We start from the raw sequence: 12,010 nt of genomic DNA, 5'->3' as shown, positions 1-12,010 counted from the left end.
GGTTGTACTTTCACATTTTGCATAATAACAAGACAGTTACATAACACATGTATCCAGATACAGGGAACCTTAGTCTCAAACACGATCCTCAGTCCTGAGCCTTAGCGATAAACCTAGTCATAGTGTCAATGGGTAATCATCAAATTCCTAATCCAAATAAATATAAAGGAAACAAAAACTAGCCTGTGGGACCTCGAAGTCTACTAAATCGGGTAGTAGAATTCGTTCCGAGTGCCTAGGTTTGAATCCCCGAGCCGCCCCATGCCTAAAACCTTCTCTTCCCTTAATTACACATTTAGGGCCGTGACTTTCCCCAAAGGGCCGCGGCCCGCCACTTAGACAGAGGCCCAGTCCTCCTTGATGGTGGACAAGGGCCGCGACTTGCACCCCTCCAAGTCCCAGCGCGCTAGGCGAACAGAGGCTCCCAGCCTCCAAAACTCATGCAGGTCGCGGCGCCTGAAGAACAGGGCCATAACCCGAGCCCTAAAACACAGAAAAACCAACTTCTCTCAGCGTTTCTCTACGAGCCTAACTTCAAATTTCCATCTCAAACTAGCAGCCAAACTCAAATTCAAGCTCAGAATTCCCATCTGTTGACGGCAGAAACTTGTCAACGAAATATGAATGAAAACTAAAAAAATTAATCAGAACTTAATGAACGCAAAGGAACTTGTAGGAATATGAAGGAAAATTGCAAGTGAACAATAGAAGACAAATTCGTATATGGCTCTTAGAATAGTCTGATCTTACAAAAAAATTTCCACCCCTTAGTTGGGGAGGTGAGGATCCATTTATAGTGGGGCTCTAACGGCTCCTCATACAATGTGGTCCCAGGGGACAAGATTGTACATATGTACATTGTCAGGGTTGTGGCATAGGTCATAGTGGAGCAGAAGGTTGTGGAGGGTCTATGGGAGTGCCTCCACTTTAGTACTTGAATGTTCCTCCAATACTTGTTTAGTATGAGTGTCCGAGATTGGATGGTGAGGACCACACTAGGTACCTCACTCGTATGACCACTACTTGTCTGGCATCCAGTGTCTTAAGGGTCGTACCCCATACATGCTTCGTGCCTGTACGATCTCTTTGAGTTATATCTAGGTTTTTACCTCCCCCCAAGGCATCCCATTCTTTCAACCTTTAAATGTTAAAGTCTTCATGAGTCCTTATAGGAGACACGATCCCAAGGTGCATGGCATGAGGCGCGGACTTGGGGCACGGTGGCGTCTCGCGGGGCGCATGGGTGTGCGGCACCTGGGCGAGGCACATGGGTGCGCAACACCTAGGCGAGGCGCATGGGTGCGTGACACCTGGGCGCGAGACTGTGGGACCTCTAGCGAGGTGGGCTAGGCAAGGTGCACGGTGCACGGTGCAAGGGCATCTCGTGTGCGGCTGCCATGCGAGGCTGGCAAGATGGGGTGCACGGTGCGAGGGCGTCTCGCGTGAGGCTGCCGTGCGAGGCTAGCGAGATGGGGTGCATGGTGTTAAGGCATCTCGCGTGAGGTTGTCTTGCATGGTTGGTGAGATGGGGTGCACGGTGTGAGGGCGTCTTGTGTGAGGCTGTTGCACGAGGCTGGCGAGACAGGGTGCACAGTGAGAGGGCGTCTCGCATGAGTTTGCAATGTGAGGCTGGCGAGATGGGGTGCATGATGCGAGGGCATCTCACGTGAGGCTGACGAGACGTGGTACACGGTGCGAGGGTGTCTCATGTGGTTGGCGAGATGGGGTGCACAGTGCGAGGGCATCTTGTGCGACGCTGTCTCGCATGGTTAGATAGATGGGGGCTGGCGGCGCAAGGCGCCTGGTGTAGCTGGTGGCGCAAGGCGCCTGGTGCAAGGTTGTGGTGTCTCATGAGACCGTGGGCTGCGCGCACGACATGGGTACGCTTTATCTGGGTGCCAGGGTGAAGCGAGGCGTGTCTTGCTATGCTAGGCCATCATGGCTTCTAGGCACCCAAGAGAGACCTCTAAGTCAAGCGCGAGGCGAGTGCCTCGCAGGACCCCTTGTGTGAAACAACTGTGTTAGGCATGATGCAGGGTGAAATGGTGGTCCTGCCGAAACCATTTTTGATGCCTTTTTCAATGGGGCAGTGCTCCACGAGACCAATGAGGTGTTGGTTATAGTGGCTTTGGACCTTCAAAAGACCATAAACACGAAACGTGGGTCTTTCATCGGTGTAGAATTTTTAGCATCCACACTTGCCCCCAATGTACGAGAGGGTCTTCAGTCTCTCTGGTAGACTTCAAGGTGTGATGCTTTTGGGACGCCCTTGAGGTATTAGCTTGCTTCTTCATTTTGACATTCTAGAAAAACACACTTTGGAGTTGAAGACTATTATGAAATTTTGAGAATGAATGTGAGCCTATCATTGTTCTCCGCGGATCCCAAGGCAAGTGCCAAGCCCCCCTCTTGACCATTGATCGACCAAGGGATCCAATGGCCAAGGTGAGTTCATGGTTCTTATAAATAAACCTTCATTTCAAGCATAATATTTACATTTTCTCTTCTTAGCTTGGTAGTTTTAGTGTCTTTACTTCCTCCAAGAGGTAAGGGGTTCGATTCCTCACAAACTCATTTTGGTTGTCTTCCCCTTTTATTATTTAAATTCATTTCTTTTATGCCAATATCCATATAGGTGCTTAGAGACTGAAGCACCTTTCTCCTTCATTTTTGCAGACACATTCCTTTGACACTTTGCATTTCTTCGATCGCGATGGTGCTTTTGACCCTTGGCCTCCTTTCGACCATGAAAACACTTTCGACCCTTGGCCTCCTTTCGACTGTGACTGTGCTCGATTTTACTTACTCAAGGTATACTTTCTTTCTTTCTTATGTTCATTGGATCTAAATTAGCACTACTCGGGATGGGTTGCCTTGGCCGGAGCTCCTTGTGAGCTAATCCATACACATGCCCTTGCTTGTACCCCATAGTTGGTCATTTAGAGCACTTGTGTCTAGAGGTTTTGAGCCCATTCCTTTGTGTTTTGTAGCACCCCCTTCACCTACACGTGTACCCTTATTACCTACGAGACGAGGTTCCATGGCATGTGAGGGATCGTTTGGTGTTCCTCCGGGGGTCGAGTTTGTAGACTTATCTTCAAACTTGGAGTCCCCAGAAAACAGCCCTCACCAAGACTATGACACTTTGAGGCAAGCCTGTATACATCACCTTGAGCACATAGCTGAAGTTAGGCATAAAATATGGGTGGTGGAGAGTGAAATAGATTCAGTTTCAAGGGGTGATGGAGTTCCTTTCTCCTTTGACCTTAGTGACCACATTGCAAACCTTAGAGTCAGTCTTTTTGATCTACAGATGGAGTTGGAGTTCATGGAGGGAAACCTCCCACCTGAACCTCCTGCCCTGTTCTCCCCTTATAGTAGCCATGAGGCCACCCCGGGTTCCCCTCAAACCTTGTTTTCGATTCACCCTTGCTCAGTGCTTCCACACTCAGGGCTTTGGTGGAAAACTCTTGCTAGAAAGAAAAAATGGAGGGTAAAGTGCCCTGTTTTGATCTCACCTTTTTCCTTGGGTTTTGAAGATATGACAAAGAGAGAGCGGCGACAAGTGGCTTCCGAGGGGCCAGATTCTCGTCCTCTGTTGTCATCTTCTATTGTGTCCAATGTGTCGAAGAACCGACTGTTGGAGTTATCTGAGAAATACCATATTGGCAAGGAGTACAAGATATATGTTCCTTCCAACAATTGTCGGGTCGATAATCCCCCCCAGGGGTACGTGGCCATGAGTGAGCACATCCTGAAGGTGGGCGGGACCATTCCCTTACACTCGTTCTTTGTCATGGTCCTTAACCATTTCGACCTTGCTCCACTCCAACTGGCGCCTAACAACTGGCTGACGTTAAGCTGCCTATATGTTGACGGTAAGAACTCGTCAACTAAATTATGTTAGAAAAATTGCAAGGTAAAGATTATCGAAAGAAAAGCATTAGAAATCTAAGTATAAACTCCAAGAACAATTGCGGAGAAAATGGTGAAATCAGTTTGCATTAACTATAGTGCCCTGCTACAGTAATTTTTCCAACCCACCTCCATGTGGAATTGGGGTTCATTATATAGTGCGCTCTAATGGCCCTAGATACACTGTGGTCCAGGGGACCAGGTAGTACATGAGTACACTATCAGGAGATTGGTTTCTGAGGTAGTGGTCTTGCAACCAGTACAGGGACAGGTGCCAGAAGGATGTCTCCACTACTTGACCGTACGAATGTCAGAGGAGTGGTGCAGGTGGTAGTGGTGTTGGCTCTGACATCTGGTTGGGAGCATGCAGGCCATGTCCTCTCTCCTAGTGTTCCAACCACTTGTCTAACATGAGTGCTATGGTCAGGTGTACGGGGTCCTAAAAGCCGTACCCCGTACAAGATTATACTAGCACGACCTTTCCGAATCATACTTGGTCATTCCCTTTCAGACGGTGGGGGTGTCTCTCGTGAGCCACTGGTGCAGCTTGTACGCGGGCGAGGCGCTGGCCTCGCTAGCCCTTGGCAAGGCGGGTGCACGGGCGTGGCGAGGGCGTGGTGTCGACCTTGCGACCCTCTGGCGTGGCTGGCATGTGGGCGTGCCGTGGAGCGAGGCGGGGCTCTCGTAGGCGCGCCGAGGAGCGAGGCGGGGCTCGTGTTGGCGTGCCGCGGAGTGAGGTGGGGCTCGCATGGGTGCATCGTGGAGCGAGGCGAGGGCTTCGCATGGGCGCGCCGTGGAGCGAAGCGAGGCTCGTGTGGGCGCACAGTGGAGCGAGGCTGGGGCCTCGCGTGGGCGTGCCGCGAAGAGAGCAGGGGCCTCGCATGGGCTTGTCGCGGAGTGAGGTGGGGGCCTCACGTGGGCATGCTATGGAGCGAGGCGGGGGCTTCGCGTGGGTGCGCCATGGAGCTCTTGTAGACTATTCTCCTTGATTCTTATAAATAGGCCCTCATGCAAGGCTTATTATTTTCACCTTACTTCATTGGCTTAGTGGTTTTGAGAATCCTTCCTCTTTCAAGAGGTAAGGGGTTCAATCCCCCTCACCCTCATTTTTTCCATAGTTTCCTTCACTTTATTTTTTCATTTCATTTTATTATTAATTTTTTTTTTCATATGAGCTAATTTTTTGGTATGTCTATTTGGAGGTTAACACATCCTTTTTGTCTATTTTTGCAGACGCGTATTTTTGACCATTTGGTGCCTTTGGCCCTCGACCTCCTTTTGACCTCGACAGCGCTCCATTTCACCTGCTTGATGTATATTTTATTTTTCCCTCACGTTCATTGGGTCCAAATTAGTATTACTCGGGATGGGGTACCTCGGCCTGAGCTTGCAGTGAGTTTGCCCATTTTCATGCCCCTTTTTTTTATACCCCGTAGTGAGTCATCTAGGGCGTTTGCATCTAGAGGTTTTAAGCCCATTCCTTTGTGTTTTGCAGCCATCCCCTCATTTATACGTGAACCCCTTTTTGCTTTCGGGACGAGGTCTCATGGCCAGTGACGGTTCGTCTGACATACCTCCAGGGGTTGAGTTTGTTGACCTGTCCTCAGACTCAGAGTCCCATGAGGAAAATCCTTACCAAGACTATGACTCCTTAAGGCAGACCCGTATCCGTCATCTTGAGCACCTGGCTGAACTTAGGCGTAAAATTTGGGTGGTGGAGAGCGAAATTGACTCGGTGTTGAGAGGAGACGGAGCACCTTTCCCCCCAGACCTTAGTGACCATGTAGCGAGCCTTAGGGTGACTCTTTTAGAGTTGCAGAGGGAGTTGGAGTTTATGGAGGGACACCTTCCGCCTGAGCTCTCCAGCCCATCCTCGCCTGATGACTGTCATGGGGCCGCTTCCACTTCTCCTCAGCCCTTAGTCTCGGTTTTCCCTAGCTTAGCGCTTCCGCAGTCGCTCCCCCGATGGAAGACTCTTGCTAGGAAGAAAAAATGGAGGGTCAAGTGTTCCGTCTCTTTCTCACCTTTTTCTTTTGGTTTTGCAGATATGCCGAGGGCACGACGACAGTATCTACCCAGGAGCCGGACGACGCTCCTTTACTGGCATCTGAACTGGTGTCGCATGTGTCAGAGAACAAATTGAGAGAAATTGTGAAGCACTATCGTGTTCCCCCAGAGTATGCCTTATACGCTCCTCTAGAGGCATGCCGGGCTGACCGCCCTCGTGGCCCTCAATGAACACATTCTAAAGGCGGGTGGTACCATCCCCTTGAACCCATTTTTCGTAGTGGTCCTTAACTATTTCGACCTGGCCCCCCTTCAGCTGTCACCCAACAGTTGGTTGACCTTGAGCTGCCTTTTTGTGGCATTTGCGGTACTTGCCAAACGTGCTCCTACGGCGCAAGAGGTGCACTTCCTGTATAATCTCATGCCTTCTCCCAATTCGAAGGACTTCTACTCTTTCCAAAAGGCCAATAACGAGCTCTCATTGATAGAGGGCTCAGTGTCCAATACGGGGTCTTGGAAACGGGAATTTTTCTTCGTAGAGGACCCTCTCTCTATCCGCGAGCACTTCCGCGCCACCCCCTGTAAGTACCCTGGGCCTCCTTTTCTTTTTGTTGGAACTTATAGCTTTATACTTATGTTTGCATTGACAATGGCGTGGATCATGTAGAGCAATTTGCCGTTCCCGCGGTTGTTGGGTCGAAGGCGGACGCCGTGAAGGACCTCATTAATGCTGACCCTACCCTGAAGAAGGCGACATTCTTATTCACCGTGGAAAATCTCAACCTTCACCAGCTGTCCTCGGTTTCGGACCCCAAGTTACTGTGGTCAATTTCTGGGTCAAAGAAGACTACGGCTGCGTCGGCTGAGCCTTGCCCAGACGAAGGTGAAGCTGAGGATGAGCTGGGAGAAGCCCCCCTTGAACGCGGGGGACCTCACCAGCGATCCTCGGCCCCTGGGGGATGCCTCCTTTATGTCTCTTATGACCGGGACATAGCCTCCCAATCTCAAGACCAGCGTGCCGTACCGGGGTGCTATGTTTGCCCCGACCCTGAGGGCTATGACGCTTTCACTTAGGCTCCTCTCGACCCTGGACCATCGGGGGATTATTTTGCCAATCTCCCAGCACCCCCCTCTGGTTTACCGAGGCCTCACTTTTCCACTTTTTCTGCGTCCCCTCCCGTTTCAGCGAGTGGGTAGTCGGTCCTTACCCAGCCAGGTGACCTTGGCCTGGATGGGGGGCCCTGGGTGAATCACATGGTGACCACTTACAGGCGGCGGTTCATCCAACTCACCTCGGACCTCCCTGAATCCGATTGGAATAGTCTTGGGAGTTTTTCTCTGTCAGACCTTGGGGAAACTCTAAGGAGCACCACCGCTTGGGTGAGTTCATGCATCTTATGTCGTCCCTATTATATATAGATGTGAATACACACACATTTTTTTGTTACTTATTATTTCTGTTATTAACTTTCTTGTGCAGGCCCATGTTGTGGCTCAGCGGTTTGCCGACTCGACTAACAATCTCTCCGTTTCGTGCACCGAGAGGGACCGTCTTGCAGCACGGGCTTAGGAGCTCGAGAGAGAGCTTAATGAAACCAAGGATAAGTTGACAAGGGTTCGGACCAAACTTGCCAAGTCGTTAAAAAAGAGGAAGAAAGCGGTTGCCAAGGCCTCGAAGCTGCAGGACACGGTTACCAAGCTAGAGAGCGAGCTCCAGGGTGCCCAGGCTACTGCGGCTGCTGCGCAAGCGAGGGTCTCTTCCCTAGAGACCGATCTTGAAGCTGCTAGAGCTAAGGTTGCTTCGTCGCAGGAAAGGGTTGCCTCTTTAGAAGTGGAGAGGGCGATTACTGAGCATAGGTCCATAGAGCGCGCCCTCTATGGCGTATGGAGGCAGAACCCCAACTTCGACTTCTCCTCCTTTGGCGAGTATGCCGTGGCCCGGGCGGCTGGGTGGAGCGCCCGGGGCAGGAGGCCCTGAGGTTTCTATTTCATTACCTCTGCCAGCCAACCCGTTGTAGATGTATGCTCATTTGAGCCGTTGTAATATTATCGTTATTACTATTTTTCTTTTGTAAATTCTGTCCTGTCCTCAAGACTCCCTTTTTTAATGTATATATACATGTGTGGTTATTTATCTCTTATTCCACTGCATTTGAGGCCCTTTTGAGCTTGTATGATGGGGTTTGGCGGGTTCCCCTCTTTTATTTATCAGGCTGGAGGTCCTTCGGAGCCCATGTGAAAGGGTTCAATGGGACCTCTTTTGGTGCCTCTTGATTACTTTTATAAGGATATTTTGACCCCTTGGGTCCTAGCTATCCTTTTATATATTCTTGTGCTTGCTTATTTTTTTTTTGCGAGAAGCGTCCTTCTCGTCGTTATTCATAGTACTATTTTTGCAAGGGTCTCTTTTAGGACCCTTTTTGGCTAGACGGCTTGGTGGACGCTCTAGGCTTATTGGTGGGTGCTCTCTCTAAGGTCTTTCCTCTTGTGGGAGCATCTGCCTTTATTTGGAAGTGTGTTGTTGTTTTTTTTTTTTTTGCAAGACCTTTTGGCCTCCTTGATGTTCACAAGGGTAGCTAATCCTTGTGATCCCAAGAGATGCCTTGTAAGGTCCTCTCCCTGTTTATAAGGGTTCACCGTGAATTGCATTCCTCTTTTAAATTTTTTTGTTTAAGGCTCCAGTCCAAGGGGTCCTTTTTAGGATCCTCCTGATAGAGGGCCCTTTTTAGGATCCTGGTGCACGGGGTCTTTTTTAGGATCCTCCTATTGCAAGGGGTCCTTTTTAGGATCCTCCTGTTAGAGGGTCCTTTTTAGGATCCTCCTTTTTAGGAGTCCCTTTTAGGTTCCTCTTGATAGAGGGTCCTTTTTTAGGATTCTCTTGTTAGAGGGTCCTTTTTTTCTTGCTGTATGTCTTTACCTCCTGTCCTGCCCCCTAAGTGTTTGGTGAAATTTATTTCGGCAAGCACTTTGGCCGATGCTCGCATAGAGAAGAAAAATAACACGTGAAGTTGCAAACAGTTTCATTCATAGCATGCGGTTTACAACGACATATTTAAAGAAGGGTTACATCTAACTGGGAGGTTACCTAGGTAGCCTCTTTGGTTCTTACTTGCTATGCTAACATAACAAGGAACAAACTAAAGATAGGTTCTCTTTGCACCAGGGGCCGAAGCCCCACTGGTAGCATTTCTCGAGGTGTTCCGTAACTCATGGGTCCAACTCATGTAGGTCGCGCCTTCATACACAACCATTGCCATCGACACCGATGGTTTTGTGGCTGTGCGGAGGGACATGTTATAGCATTCCCTCGCTTCCTTCTGCTCCCCTTTCATGCATGCTACTCCCCCAGGGGTTGGGAATTTCATAGCTAGGTGATACACAGAAGTTATCGCCTTCAATTCTCTCAGAGAGGGTCTCCCTAATACCGCGTTGAAGGCTAAGGCGCAATCCACCACGACAAAGTTTTCCATTATGGTGGTTTTCTTGGGTTGTTCCACCATGGTGAGAGTTAATTCAATCGCACCTAGGGGCTGTATTGAGTCCCCTGTGAACCCGTAAAGGGAGGAATTGCAGGGTTTCAGATGCTGGATGCTCAGTCCCATCTTCTCCAAAGCGGGGCGATGCAAGATGTCCACAGAGCTTCCATTATCCACTAGGACTCGATGTACTCTCATGTTCTCAAGCTGGACAATTAGCACTAGGGGGTCATTATGAGGGAAATGCACCCCCTGCGCATCTTCTTCAGTGAAAGTTATTGAGTCATTCTCGCCCTTGAAACTCTTCGGGGGGCGTTGCTCCAAACTTAAAACGCACGGTGGTGGACTTCGTCTAGCCTCCTTTGCATATTTGTCTCATCCCTTCCTTGAATCGCCTCTGAATCCAGGTCCTCCAAATATGGTCCTGACCTCTCCCTGTACTTTTGGGGCCACCTCTCGCGCCCGCGGCGGGGACACTCCTTCTTCCTGCCTCTTGTTCTCCTTGCGTACATATCTACCCAAATGTCCCCTGCGAATGAGCTCCTCGATTTCCACCTTCAAATGGTTGCATTCCGCGGTGGTGTGGCCGACATCCTTGTGATACTGGCAATACCTGCTGGGGTCTCTTTTAGACCGGTCTTTCTTCATTGGCGGGGGCCTTTAGAAAGGGACCCAATTTTCATTCGTAACGAAAATATGCTCTCTCGCATGGGTGAGGTTAGTGTAAAAGGTGTAGGGGCCCTGTAGGCGCTCCTCAGAGCGTTGATGCTTCTGGGGTCGATCATCTCTCGTTCCCTAATAGACCCCCTTCTTCTTTGCACCGCTTGGGTTCTCCCGGGCTGAAGGTTTCGGGGGCGACGGACCTTTTCCGGCCTTGAGGTTCTCGTGACCATCCTCCACGCGAATGTATTTTTGTGCCCGCTCTTAGAAATAATCCAAGTCTGTGACCTCCCTCTTGAGCATGTTATCCCATAACTTGCTTCCTGGGCGTACTCCAGCTGTGATGGCCATTTTCAGCTCTCGGCGGGTCAGGCTCCCTACCTCAGCTGCCTCCATATTGAACCTGTGAATATAGCTCTTCAGACTCTCATTTTCTCCTTGCTTCACATTCGTGAGGCTTGTGCCTGGCATCGTGTAGTCTCGTACGGCGTGGTGCTGCTGGAGGAATTCATCAGAAAGCTGTTGCCAAGATCTGACGGACCCCAGTCTAAGTCTTTTGAACTATTTGTACGCAGGTCCTCTTAAGGTGACAGCAAAGCAGTGGCATCTGGCTCCGCTGCCAATTCTCCTCAGCTTCATCAGGTCGTTAAATGTATCTAGATGGTATTTTGGATCTGTGCTTCCTTCGTAGGGGGTTATATGGGGCTCCTTAAAATTGGCAGGGAGCTGGATGGCTTGGATCTCCCTAACGAAGGGTGACCCATGGTCGAACTCTTCCTCAGCAGCTTGACCTCCAGAGGTGGTGACGATCTTGCTTTGCAGGCTCCTCATTTCTGTGTCTAGGTCTTGTCTCCTCTTGCTTAGGGAATCCCTTAAAGCGGACGGGTTAAGATCCCCCTTTCCTTTGCCCTCTCGAGGCGCCATAGGGGGCGTGGTCCTTTTACCCGCCCTCTTTTTGTTGAGCTCCTCCCGTAAATCTGGGGGTGGTCTCTTAGAGGTGACCTTGTCCTCGTTGCGATGGGCCGCGTTGGTTTTTGGCTCTGGTTTCTGGGCCTGCTTCGGTGGCTCAAGATGTTCGCGTTGCCTTGTTCGGGGGGTGTTACTGGTGGAGTGTCGAGTCCTCCCATCGTCTACTGGAATGGTGGTCTCTGCCCCCTCGCGACCCTTCTCTTTTCTCTTGACCAAGGTCACGGTTGACTTACCTTGCAATAGGCCATTCAGCACCTCTTGCATATTCTCCAAGGTAGTTTCCAACCTTTGGTTCTTACGGTGCATCTCACGTATTTCTTCTTCATAGAATCGAGACTAAGAATTCTAGCTCACGGAATGGACCTGTGGATGCTTATCATGTCTATGCCTTGAGGGGCCCGGGTCCTGCCGGCCGGAGTTCGGTACTTGTGGTGGTTTAGGAGGCGGAAACTCGTTGGCATTCCCCGACGGTGCCCTTGGAAGACTCTCTCCGGGCGGGACGACCGGTGACGTGACCTCTCTATCACCCTCGTGAACTTCAGGGTCCCTTGGGGGCTCCACATCTCTGGGTGGAGGAGGGTCCTTCATGGAGGCCTTCAGCTGGACTCCGTTAAGGTGGACCTCCACCTCTCGTGGTTCCCTGAGTCGCTTTGAACGTCTCGACATTTCTCCTTGCCGGAAGTAATGGTAGAACAGTAGCTTAATACTTAGATTCACATAGACGGCGCCAAACTGTTGAGGGTAAGAACTCGTCAACTAAATTATGTTAGAAAAATTGCAAAGTAAAGATTATCGAATGAAAAGCTTTAGAAATCTAAGTATAAACTCCAAGAACAATTGCAGAGAAAATGGTGAAATAAGTTTGCATTCACTATAGTGGCCTGCTACAGTAATTTTTCCAACCCCCCTCCATGTGGAATTGGGGTTCATTATATAGTGGGCTCTAATGGCCCTAGATACACTGTGGTCCAGGGGACCAGGTA

This window comes from Humulus lupulus, chromosome 4, assembly GCF_963169125.1.
Source record: "Humulus lupulus chromosome 4, drHumLupu1.1, whole genome shotgun sequence".
Taxonomy (NCBI): Eukaryota; Viridiplantae; Streptophyta; class Magnoliopsida; order Rosales; family Cannabaceae; genus Humulus; species Humulus lupulus.
This window is presented reverse-complemented; position numbering follows the sequence as displayed.